Source organism: Mirounga leonina, unplaced genomic scaffold (genome assembly GCF_011800145.1).
Source record: "Mirounga leonina isolate KUSES-001 unplaced genomic scaffold, KU_Mleo_1.0 Mir_53, whole genome shotgun sequence".
Taxonomy (NCBI): domain Eukaryota; kingdom Metazoa; phylum Chordata; class Mammalia; order Carnivora; family Phocidae; genus Mirounga; species Mirounga leonina.
The window spans coordinates 37,577,400-37,589,339 of NW_023270807.1; the positions used below are offsets into that span (position 1 = coordinate 37,577,400).

Consider the following 11,940-nt stretch of genomic DNA (forward strand, 5'->3'; position numbering starts at 1 on the left):
CTCATTCTCTCTCTCAAATAAATAAATAAAAATCTTTAAAAAAAAAATGTTATCTTCTATAACACTGCATGGGCTCAGTACTCCTTAGGAGATGAGGAAAAATGGCCCACTAATAGGACATCAAGCTTCAATGTGACCTATCAGTTAGATCTCTTCTGCAGGAAACAGGGCAAATGGACAGAGATACCCTAGGTCCAGGACTCCACGGTCCTAAATGAGGACCCCAACCTACAGGCCTCTTGCAGAATGTGTTTGGCCAAAAACCAGGCTAGTAAACCTCCTCCTGACATATTGGATGATTTATTAAATAGGCCTCCTCCTAATAAATCCAGGTTGCTGGAGCAAACACAGGCCATCCCTAAGGAAAGGGACATTCACTCTCTCACTATTCTTCCTAATAGACCCAGGTTACTCTTGTAATGCGGGGACTTCTCCCTTATTCATTTCCTGGGTTAATGGCTATTATATTTGGAGCCAATTTTCTCTGGCTAGTCTACTTCAGAACGGAGACTTGAAGGACTATTCCCAAGCAGCCGCCAAAACTCCTTTTGTTTTGGGGAAGTTCCTAGTCTTCTCCAGCCTGACATGGACTGCCTATTTCCACTTGCTGGTGGAAAAAATATGGGTCTGCTCATCTGTCTGAGCTGACAAGCTTTAGGACCAGGATTCCTCTTTCTCTGCCCTTTGGGTTTTTATCTGCCTTTAGCCTTGTTGGCAGCACCTCCCCTCTTCTGCCTCCCCCTCCCACTCCTATTTCTGCACCACCTTGGGTAGGGCCTACATAACTGGCTCCTACACCATCCTGGGTGCTTCCAGCACCATTGGCTCCTCCTCCTCCCCTCACTGTCAAGGAGTAAACCCTTGGACTTGCACTGCCCACTTCAGATTTACCCACCAGTGCCCCAGGTAAAAATTGACAATGGGAAAAAAACTGATTGACTTTTAAGTGGACTTGGGTGGAACATATTTGGTATTTAAACTAATGTAAGTTTGTTGGTTTATTTAAGATAGACACGTCTTCATAGTTATCAGCATTATATAAAGTACTGTTATTCTATCAACGTTTACTTAAGGTCAATAGGCTCATGATTTTTGTTGCAACTTGTCAGCAAAAACATCACTTAAAATGATGGTTAACTTTGTCTCAAAGTTTTCATGGGTAATTGTTAAGATAGCTTTCAAAGTCTTTGGTAACCTGAAACTTTAAAGTTTTGCTTGGATGATAAATTGAGTTCATTGGACATCTAAGTCTTTTCCAAATGAGATAAAATACTAAAGCATTGATTACTAAACATAAGGTTTATCTGCTTTTGACTTCTTATTGCAGAGAAACTAAGGATATTTGAATCTGTTGGAAAACATGATTTGTGCTTAATTGATTCATAAATTTGCCATCTAAAGAATTCTGATGTAACAATTCACAGTTGGTTACTACTTAGTTTTCACTGGAGTCTAAGGTTTCTAAGAGTTAAAATTCTGCTAAATATAATTAAGACTGATGAAAAGAAGGGAAATCTTTGGAAAGGAATTTTATATGCCCTCAGGATGGACTAAAGTTGAAATGAATGGATTTTAAAAGTATACTGCTTTAAGATTGAACTTCTGCTTTGTCTCAAAGTTTTCTTGGATCCTTGATCTGCTCTTGATAAGAAAATGTAAAGTTTTTATTTTCTCTTTCCTTTATCTGCCCACAAAAAAGTTTTTATGTTTTGTCTTTATCAGGTCCTTGATTATCTGTAATCTTATTTAGGAGTGTGCTTTAAAATTTTCTGAGGCTTTTAACAAACTTCTCTGAAATTTGAATTGTAAATGAAGTCTCTAATTAGGCCTTTTTATTTGGTATGTAAAGTTACTCCACAAGCATTGTGAAACAAATGATAAGCCTTAGGTTATGCTGTTTGGGTAAATGCTATATTCTAGAGGTTATATGCAATTCCTAAAAGTTTTAATATGTTTTGGTATAAGGCCATCACTTGAAATTGTGATTATTGAAGTGTTACGTGTCACAGAAATAACTGGATTTCCTTGTCAGCTATATTATAATGAAATCTCATCAGATCTTGAACAATGTCCATTTTTGAGTCTTTTATCATTTATAGTTATTGTTCTTATTCTCTGGTGAAATGTGTTTCATCTTCAAGGAGATTCATGAAAAGGGCTTTTGACAAATACAGGTATTGATATCTTTAAGATCATAAAACTAAAATGGATAAGAATTTCTAGAACTAACTAAAAAGGCTGCATTGAAACTGAGTAAGAATTAATAACATGGGACTAAATAAATTGAGGAAGATGATTATAATTTTTGTGACTCTTGTTTGAAATATTGCTGGTTCTCTAACGTTTGCTCTTCAGATGAAGGGAACTTTCTCTTATGAAATCTATGACTTACAGAAATGCAATAAAGTGTTTGTGAATAAACTGAAGCATTTAACTTTTCTCTCCAACCTGAACTCTCTGAAATTCAGAAAAGTCTCAATGAGTGTTCTTTCTTTCATGGTAATTACAATTATTAGCATAAGTTCTATAAGAATTTGTTCTTGTAACAGGATATCATTGGAAGCATTGGTTATTTTACCAAGGCTTTGACTGGAATGTCATATTTAAGAAGCATGTATAGACTCAGATATGACCAGACAGTTTTAAGGAACTAAGGTTGATTTTATGGAGCCAAAAAGCCCCTTAGAAATGTTGGCCTGATACTTTGCTTACAGAGTTCCAAACTAAGCCTTCAAGAGTCTGTCCAAATTGTTTAATAAACGTACTCCAATCGCTTTATGGCTATAATGTCTTCTGCTCTAGGTAGGCTGATCTTAGTTGAGATTCTGTATATTAACCTTTCTCTCCAGATTTCAGGGCTTACCCTGGACCCTAATTCTCTAATAGGTCCAAGAATAGGAGCTTATTTTCAGTTTGTCATGGGAGTAATGACTTCCAAGCTCTTTATACATTGGAGCTGAAAGCAGAACTTCACAGCTTTTCTACCACTGATTGTTTGGATTTCAATGAAGGGAAACCTACAGCTTCCATAATTTTTCTTCTAAATTCTCCCTACCCTACACCATGGGATTAATGATGAATTTATTTTCAATATCTTTAATTCTTAGCATTTTATTAGTCTCTCCCTTGGTGGTGGAGGTGGGGGGGGGTATCCTACTATTGTATGTTTCAAAATATAACCAAAACATTTACTGTAAGCAGAAATTACAGTTAAAATATAAATAAAGTGTGATTTGTCATGTTTTGAAATTTAAGAACAGAAACTAAAACACGAGTAATAAAACCGAAATTGGGCTGTCCTTATTTCTCATTTTATTGCTCATCTAAATTTTATGAACTATTTAGAAGATAAATACTATTGACTGGTGACACAAGAAGCAATAAGTACTCACAGAAATAGATTAATAAATACTGATTTTTAAAAGTAATTCATCTATATAAACTGTTCATTGGTAGCAAATGATAAAGCTAAAGATTGTGTTGTTTTTATGCTATGGATCATTATGCAGATAATAAAATTCTAATTCTTCCTTGTAAGAGAATGGGAATATGCAACTTTTATTTCTTCGAGGGAGGTCATATTTTAACATCTTATTTATCATTGTCTTTATAAGTAATATATCCATATTCACTTCAGCCTATGAAATTTTACATGTAGCTTTTGTACAGTAATGCATTCATATGATTCAAAAGTCATTAACATAAAGAATAAAATGTCTCCTCATCTTTATCTCTGTTCTTTTGGTGTCTGTTCCTATATATTCACTCTAATTAGTATTTAAATACAAATAAACAAAAAATCCAATATTCGCTCACAGATTTTCTTAGGTTTTGGCGTAAGTAATTAAAAGGTTGCATTCTCATTAACTGAAATGGGTGAGACTTTAAGTAGTACAAATTTGTGGGAAAAGTTCAGAAATTCCACTTTGGATATTTACGCTTCAGACTCCTACAAGCTATCCAAGAAAATAGATTGAGTAGGCAATTGGACATGTGTATGGAGACCACCATAGAAACTCAGATTAGAGACATACTTTTGAGAGTTATCATCAGTGATTAGAGACTAGATGAGATCACCAAGAGAGAGTGAATTTGACAAAGACAACCAAGAACTGAGTACAGGCACTATGACATTAAGCATGAGGATGTAGGGCAAGCTGTAGAGACTGAGATGGGAACAAGTGGTAGGAAAAACATTAGGCGAGCCTGGAAGCCAAGGGAAGAAATAATTTAAGGAGAAAGGGGTGATCAGCTGGATCAAATGCTGCTAATAGGTCAGGTGGTACGAGAGCCAGAAGATGATTATTTGACTCAGCAACTTTAAAGTCATTAGTGATCCTGACAATAGACATTTCAGTGGAGAAATGGAGGTAAAAGTCATGTTGGAGTAAGATCAAGAAAGAATGGAAGAAATAGAAATAGAGATACCAAATACAATAATTTTTATTATGGTAATATTTTTATCTTCTAATTTTCTTCAATCTGTCAGTTCTGTTTAGGTGATCCACTAGCTTGTTTAAAGTGATGAGTGAGCTGATGGTGGCTATATAATCCCTCTTTACCTGGAATCCTCTCTGTCTTTAGAAAAATTTCTGCACCTGTAAGATGTTTCCCATAGCTAGTCTTCTGCCCAGATGGGCTTAATCTCCTGGACTTTGTCCCTATGTCTCTAATGCAGGGTGTAACCTGCTGCATCAGGAGACAGTTCAGTATTTTCCAAGCTCTTAGCATTGTCTCTCTTTGCTTTCAGGGATATGGTACTACTTTCCCCACAAGAGATAATGTTTGTCCTCAACGGTTTATTTTTAGTCATACCTGCATCATATCTAGAAATTCTTTGGCATAGTTGGCATAATAATTCATTTTTTACATAGTGTCTAAGACTGATGTAATTTGTCCACAAATTTTAATAATTTTGGGGTCATTTTTGTTTAATTTGTAGGAGGAAGGCAAGGAGATAATGATTATCTATGATTACACCACATTTCTGTAAATTTGGCTCTATAAAATCTTATTTCCATTACTAGATGACTGACCTTGGGCAAGTTACTAAACTTTTATAAAACTCAGTTTCGCTATCCATAAAGTGAGTGATGACACATAAAGGGTTACTGTGAAAATTTAAGTGCTTGGCACAAGTTAAACTCTCATTAAGTTTCTGCCACTTTGAAAACACACAAGGATATTGAAGATATATGGCATCACTGTTTGTCTGTTGGCAATCCTAAAGGCATCTTTAAACACTGGGAGAAGACAGGTTGATTGAACATACAATGCAAAGAAATAGTTTTTTCCTTATTTCAGAGAAGCATTGGGAGGAGGTACAAAGAGGTACATTTTATTGCCAAGATTTAAAAAAAATAGTTCTGGAAAAATTTGCAGAATTTTTGCTATAAATAGGACACATTACAGAATCATGTTATGAAGATTAAAAACATGATAGCAGAACACCAGGAGGCATCCTGCACTTGGATTCTGTGATTAAAGGAAACATTTTTGTGTAGCCCTAAAATTAATTTAGAGTACTTCCATTGCCTTTAAGCATATGACAGAATAATGTAAGGTCACAAGCTTTAAAGATAGCAGTCATCACCGAATCCAATTTCTTCATGCTGACAGCAATTTAGTTGTTTTTCCTTGAAGAACTGTTCTAATTCAGGGAATTAATAAGCAAAGCATACTATTTATACCTTCCTGCCTTACAAATTATATTGCAGCTCTGCAGTGACTGTAGAATACTAGCAAGACTTTTTAAGAGAATTTTAGAAAAATGAAAATTTATATTGTGCATCTTATTTTTAAATTTTTAAATATTAAATGGTCTAAAAAGCCCTGATTTCTGTTTTATTCAACATATTAATTCATTTTCTAACATATTTAGGAAAGCAATTTTGGTTTTAATGTCAACAATATTAAACAGTTTTGAAACTGAAAGCAAAAATACTTGTATTCCTGTATTTAGAAATACTAGCATATCATGGTTAGGAGATTCTGATTTTTTAAAAATAATTTCACTTTTTTTTTTTTTTTTAGATTTTATTTGAGAGAGAGAGACAGAGATAGTGAGAGAGAGAGCACAAGTGGGGAGGAGAGGGAGAAGCAGGCTCCCCACATAGCAGGGAGCCCGATGCGGGGCTCGATCCCAGGATCCTGGGATCATGACCTGAGCCGAAGGCAGACGCTTAACGACTGAGCCACCCAGGCGCCCCAAAAATAATTTCACTTTTAAAGTTTCAAAATATTTACATGTGAAAAAGTTAGGAAAAAAGGAAAAGTGGGGAAAATGGAGATTCATTCTTTAATCTATTATCTATTAATCTATTTATCATTTATTGAATGGCTATTTTTTGCAAGTGCCTAAACTGTGCAAAAGAGTGTACTATCTTATGGAAAAACCAGTAAATAAACAGATAATAAAATAATTTAGAGGTGCTTGGGTGGCTCAGTTGCCTTTGGCTCAGGTCATGATCCCAGGATCCTAGGATAGAGCCCCACGTGGGGCTCCCTGCTCAGCACGGAGCCTGCTTCTCCCTCTCCCGCTCCCGCTGTTTGTGCTCTCTCTCTGTCAAATAAATAAAATCTTAATTTTTTTTTTAAATTGCTGTCACAGAGGAAGTTCTTGGAGATGAGAAGACGGAGAACCAGACAAGGGAAGGAGAATAACTGTGGGTGCATAGACATGGTTTTCCAGATCCCTGTGCTGCATGTTAGAAGTGAAGGATGTGGAAAGGGCATAACAGAGAGGAGTAGCATTTGCAAAAACTCAAGACATGAGGAAATTGGTGTGGCTGGAATAAAGAGTAAGAGGTGGGGAATGGCAAATTTAAGGCTGTATGAGTAGAACCCTGATCAAGAGAAATGTCTTTCAGATAAATGCCATATGATTTTACTCATATGTGGGACGTAAGAAACAAAACAAACAAGCAAAGGAATAAAAAAGAGAGAGAGACAAACCAAGAAACAGACTCTTAGCTATAGAGAACAAATTGATGGTCACCAGAGGGGAGTGGAGGGAGGGGGGTGAAATAGGTGACGGGGCTTAAAGAGAGCACTTGCCCTGATAAACACAGGGTGATGTATGGAATTATTGAATTATCACTATATTGTACATCTAATATTAATGTAACACTTAATATTAACTGTACTGGAATTAAAAACTTTAAAAATAAAGAAAAATGTCTTTTATTGCAAGGAGTCTTAATTGGATCCTTGACAGGTAAAGGTTAACTTGTCAGTGTCTGATTACTGAAAGAGCTGCTTCTCTGAGAGATAACGGTCATCCTAGGGCAAAATAGTCTGACAATGGCTGATAGGTCAAAATAAGAACCAGAAGTTGTTCATATAATTCAGCAACATAACATCACTAATAACCTTAACAAGATTTAGAATAGATGCCATGAACCAAGTCAGAGGAGTAGACCAATGAACCTAGAAGAATCTCTAGGTTATATTTAGGGCTTACCTGTGGTTGATAACCATGAAAATAAAAGCTATATAAAGATACACACTGTAGATGGAGGTTAAAAAAATCATTGAGGATAATAATCTAAGTTTTTATTATTTTTTAAAGGATTTTATTTATTTATTTGAGAGAGAGCACGATCATTGGGAAGGGCAGAGGGAGAGGGAGAAGCAGTCTCCCTACTGAGCAGGGAGCTCTATGCTGCACGGGGCTTGATTCCAGGACCCTGGGATCATGACCTGAGTCAAAGGCAGATGCTTAACCAACTGAGCCACCCAGATACCCCTCTAAGCTCTTACTATTAAAAACTCTTTCCCAAAGGGGTTTAACTAGGGGTCTCTGTAGATGAGTTCTAAACTGCATAGGGGGCTCCATCCTCAAAATTTAGAAGATCAGAAAATGTCACTGTATGATATTGAAAGTAATCATCATCTTCACAAAACATGTGTTTATCCATCTTCAAAGGTAAGTCACAGGAAGAAATGGTTTGTGGAGGCTCTGTTGGTAACACTGATGTGGTCACAATTACTATCAAGTGAATAATCAGTCTCCCAAAACTCATCAAGTATTTAATATAAGCTGGGGAGTAATGAGTTGTAACATGTCTAAAAGGTTGGTGACAACACTAAGATGGCAGCTCAAATATATAAAATGTTTGAGGTGAATATATATTAAGTAGAGGTCTTCAAAGTAGTATTCATGCATGTTATAGGGTTTACAAAATGGTCTCAACAGATCCATGTGAAGGTTAAGCAAAATGTGCCCACTTCTAAAAATACATCTATGCATGTGTATACGTGCATATACACATACATACATGTGAGTATATAAAGATATATGCATGTAGATAGGTATAGGTTTGTTTTTATCTGGGAAAAAAATATTAAGCTTTATTACCATTTAATGCAGAGATTTACACTGACTTCTTAACTGGTCCATGACCACCCTCTGGGAGAAGGGTGATAACACCTATGTATGAAGGTGACGGCAGAGGCATCCTTGGCTCCTTCTCTCTCATCATAATGCACACATTTCGGTTTACACATTAAGAGTCATTCTAAGCAGACAGAGGACAAACACAACTGTTCAAAGATTAGGAAATACAAATGAGCAAATTCATTCAGGAAGCTATGAACCATCTGATGCTATAGGAATGTAAGGAAAATGTATATGGGTGAGGAGATGCCGTGGAAGTAAAATTATAAATCTTGTGGTATTGATATTAAGGCATAATTTTTCCACCTTTACCTGTCTCTCCATTCAAGAAGCTAGTGGGCTCTGTGCTCACTGTTTTGGGGATGGGATGTGGTAGAGAAGAAAAGAGGACAAGACCTAAGTCCTTATAATTTTTATTTCCAGAACCTATATGCTATATTGAAGGAAGCCAAGGAGAGCAGGAGGCTCCCATCTATGACCCCCCAAAATAAACTCCTGAACTGTAGAGAGAATAGACATTGGAGTGATACATAGAGGATAGAGAGAGGAAGGAAGGGGAAAAGTGAGAAAAACATGAAAAGAGAAAGAGAGAGAGGTGTTGGTGGGTCTTGTGAACAGGACAGCCTTGTGGCAGACCAAGGGGATCTAGCAAGTCACCACAGAGAGGTATGTGGTGTGTCTAGGAAGATGGAGCCATGGGCAATTTCTCCAAAATACTCTGTGTCCCAGCTGGCACAGAATAGTTGAAATCACTGGATCTGGAGTAGCCCAACCACCTGAGTGATATGTATTCATTGTCAAACTACTGCAGCAAAGCCAAGGAGTACATTGTCCTCCTTCCCTCAACTCTTGCCTTGACACTACTTAAGACTCTAGTACTATAACAAATCCCTGGGAGGTGAGTATGGGGAGTGGTGATGACCCTTGAAAGAAATAAGATGTTTCACCCACAATGATAAAATAGAGACAGAAATTAAGTTGAATTATAGAAAATTAAGTTGATTTTGAGATCAGATATTTAATAGTAACTGCATTAGGATTTTGGACCTAATCTGAGAAGTAATTGAGAACTATTATAGGAGTTTAGGTGCAGTATTTAGTATCCTGGTACTTTTTTCTTTTCTTTTCTCATTCTTTTTCTTTCTCTCTCTCTCTCTCTCTTTTTTTTTGTCTTCCAACAGTGTATTAGAAAGAATGTAGACATTAAAAAAAAATCCCCACTGTCATGAACATAAATTGAGGCTTTCAGCCTGGGATAAGCTGAATAAAAAAAAAGAAACAAAAACATCCAATAGCATATCGACATTTTTTCACTCATTTGCCAAATGCAAATTTGGTCTAAATGTACACTTTCTAGCAACAATGTACAACCTTTCTCTGTCCTCCATGCTAAGAGATGTAAAAGTTTAAGGGTCAAACAATACTAAATGTATAGGCTTCAAAACCATCAACGTTAAGGCATTCACTAGTTTTAGTTAAGATACATCTGGAACACTGACCAGTGATTACTTACAATAACGTGAAGTAAATTTTTTGAAAAATAAAATGTTAGTGGAATAATTCTGGAGGATATACCAGAGGAACAAGTTACCAGTTTAAGGTATCAAACAATTTGTTTCATTAGCCACTTTGACTCCATGTTCTAAAAATCTAAAATTTAGTTATCTTTCTTCTAAGCCAAGAGCTTCCTATCATGTCAGTGTCTACATTATGAAGTAAAGGAGACTGAGGTGAAATGCTTTTATTTATCACAATGGCTGTATCAATTACCTAGGACCTCAATAGCATGATGGAAGTCTGGGAAAAGTTCATGCATAAAGTTATTGCCTTAGCTGACTTAAAATTGCTCCATTCAATGGTACATATCAACCCTTGGTGAAAAGTTTACAAAAACAAACAGGTTGAAAAGTGGCTTAACAGAGGCAAATACAGCTTCTGCCTTTAGAGCTATCAACTCAGGAATTCCTTCATTTATGAAATCTTGCAGAGAAGTTGTTTTTCTTTCTCAAAATCTGGTGATGACCACATTCCTTACTCCAGAGCTGGCATCATCACTGTCTTGTGAAACATCATCTTCTCCATCTACTTCCGATAAATCAAATCCTAATCACCACCCATGTTGTTCATCATCTCAGAGAAATGATCAAAATTTGATGTGTCTTCATCTGAATCATCTTCCCAGTCTTTCCAATATTGAAGTCCACATTAAGTCATTAAGTTTTGCCCTTTCTTTTGTTAACCTTGGCCATGACTGACCAGATTCGCCTTTTTTGTAAACAACATAAAATTGATCTGTCCGTTCTTTTATGCTTGGAATCATTTGGACCAATCCAGTGAAAAAGATCAATTTAATGTAAATGTTTAAAATTATCACTTCCTCCAGAACAACTGAATGTAAGTTTGGATTTTTCAAAATTTACATTAATATCTTTACTATCTTCAGCACAAAATTTAATGAAGATGTAGTCCCTTCTATCATACCACTTTGCTGAAGCGGGCTGCATGGTGAACCCAATAGGGGTACAGGTGAATGGGTGGGCCAGGGCCTCTCTGACTCTTCTCACTTCCTTCAGGCTACAGCAGTAGCAGGATCCCCCTGAGTCCCCAGAATGCACCGCAGAGAGAATACCAACTCTGGTCTTGGGAGAGGAGGAACCTCTCAGCATCACAGTTCTCTATAGAAGATTGTCCGTGGAGGAGATATTGGAGGTTAAATATGGCAAAACATGCTTCCTGGTAAGTGGAAAGATACATTCTTTATTGTACATTAATAAAATTGGGCCTTTACTCTATAAATCAGTATCTCCTTGAGGTTGTTTATAGTGTTCTAGAACTTGAGGTCAACAGTGACAGAGTGAAGTGAATCAGCTGGCTGTGTGTTTTTCTCTAAACGAAGCACTGGAAGGGCTGATTATATGGATTTGGGGCTTGAGCAAAAGAGGGGAAAATGAGTTGAGAATATTGGCAAGTATGTTATTTTAATGATGAGCTACAGAACTTACTTGGTAAGAAGGGAACTGTCAAGGAAAACTTGTACCAGAGTTAAGCAGGCGATGAGGGCCCTTGGACTTGCTACAGGGGAGAGAGACTGAACTCTACTCCCCTGAACCAAAAGGTAGAAGGGAGGGGCGTCTGGGTGGCTCAGTCGGTTAAGCGGCTGGCTTTGGCTCAGGTCATGATCCCAGAATCCTGGGATCAAGCCCCACATGGGGCTCCCCGCTCAGCGTGGAGTCTGCTTTTCCCTCTCCCTCTGCCCCTTCCCCCAACTCATGCTCTTGCTCTCCAGCACACACACTCTCTCGCTCTCTCAAATGAATAAATTTTAAAAATCTTTAAAAAAAAAGTAAGAGGGATTTTAGGTGCTGAGGTAAGCTAGTGAAAAAGTACTAGAAGTTGGTCAGTGGAATGTGTCCAGTACACTGAATCATTCCTGAGTTTGAAAATGGTTTTTCTTTGTGATTAAGCCACCTGAGTTTGCTAATAGGCACTTATCAAGTTAGGCTTCTGTGTCCAGTCCACTGGGAGATAGGGGTACTATCTTT

General features: G+C 36.9%; 1 pseudogene; it reads right to left on the reverse strand.

Annotated features, from left to right (window-relative positions):
* Positions 1-10,403: 10,403 nt before the first annotated feature.
* On the reverse strand, positions 10,404-10,902 carry LOC118001030 (annotated as a pseudogene).
* Positions 10,903-11,940: the final 1,038 nt, after the last annotated feature.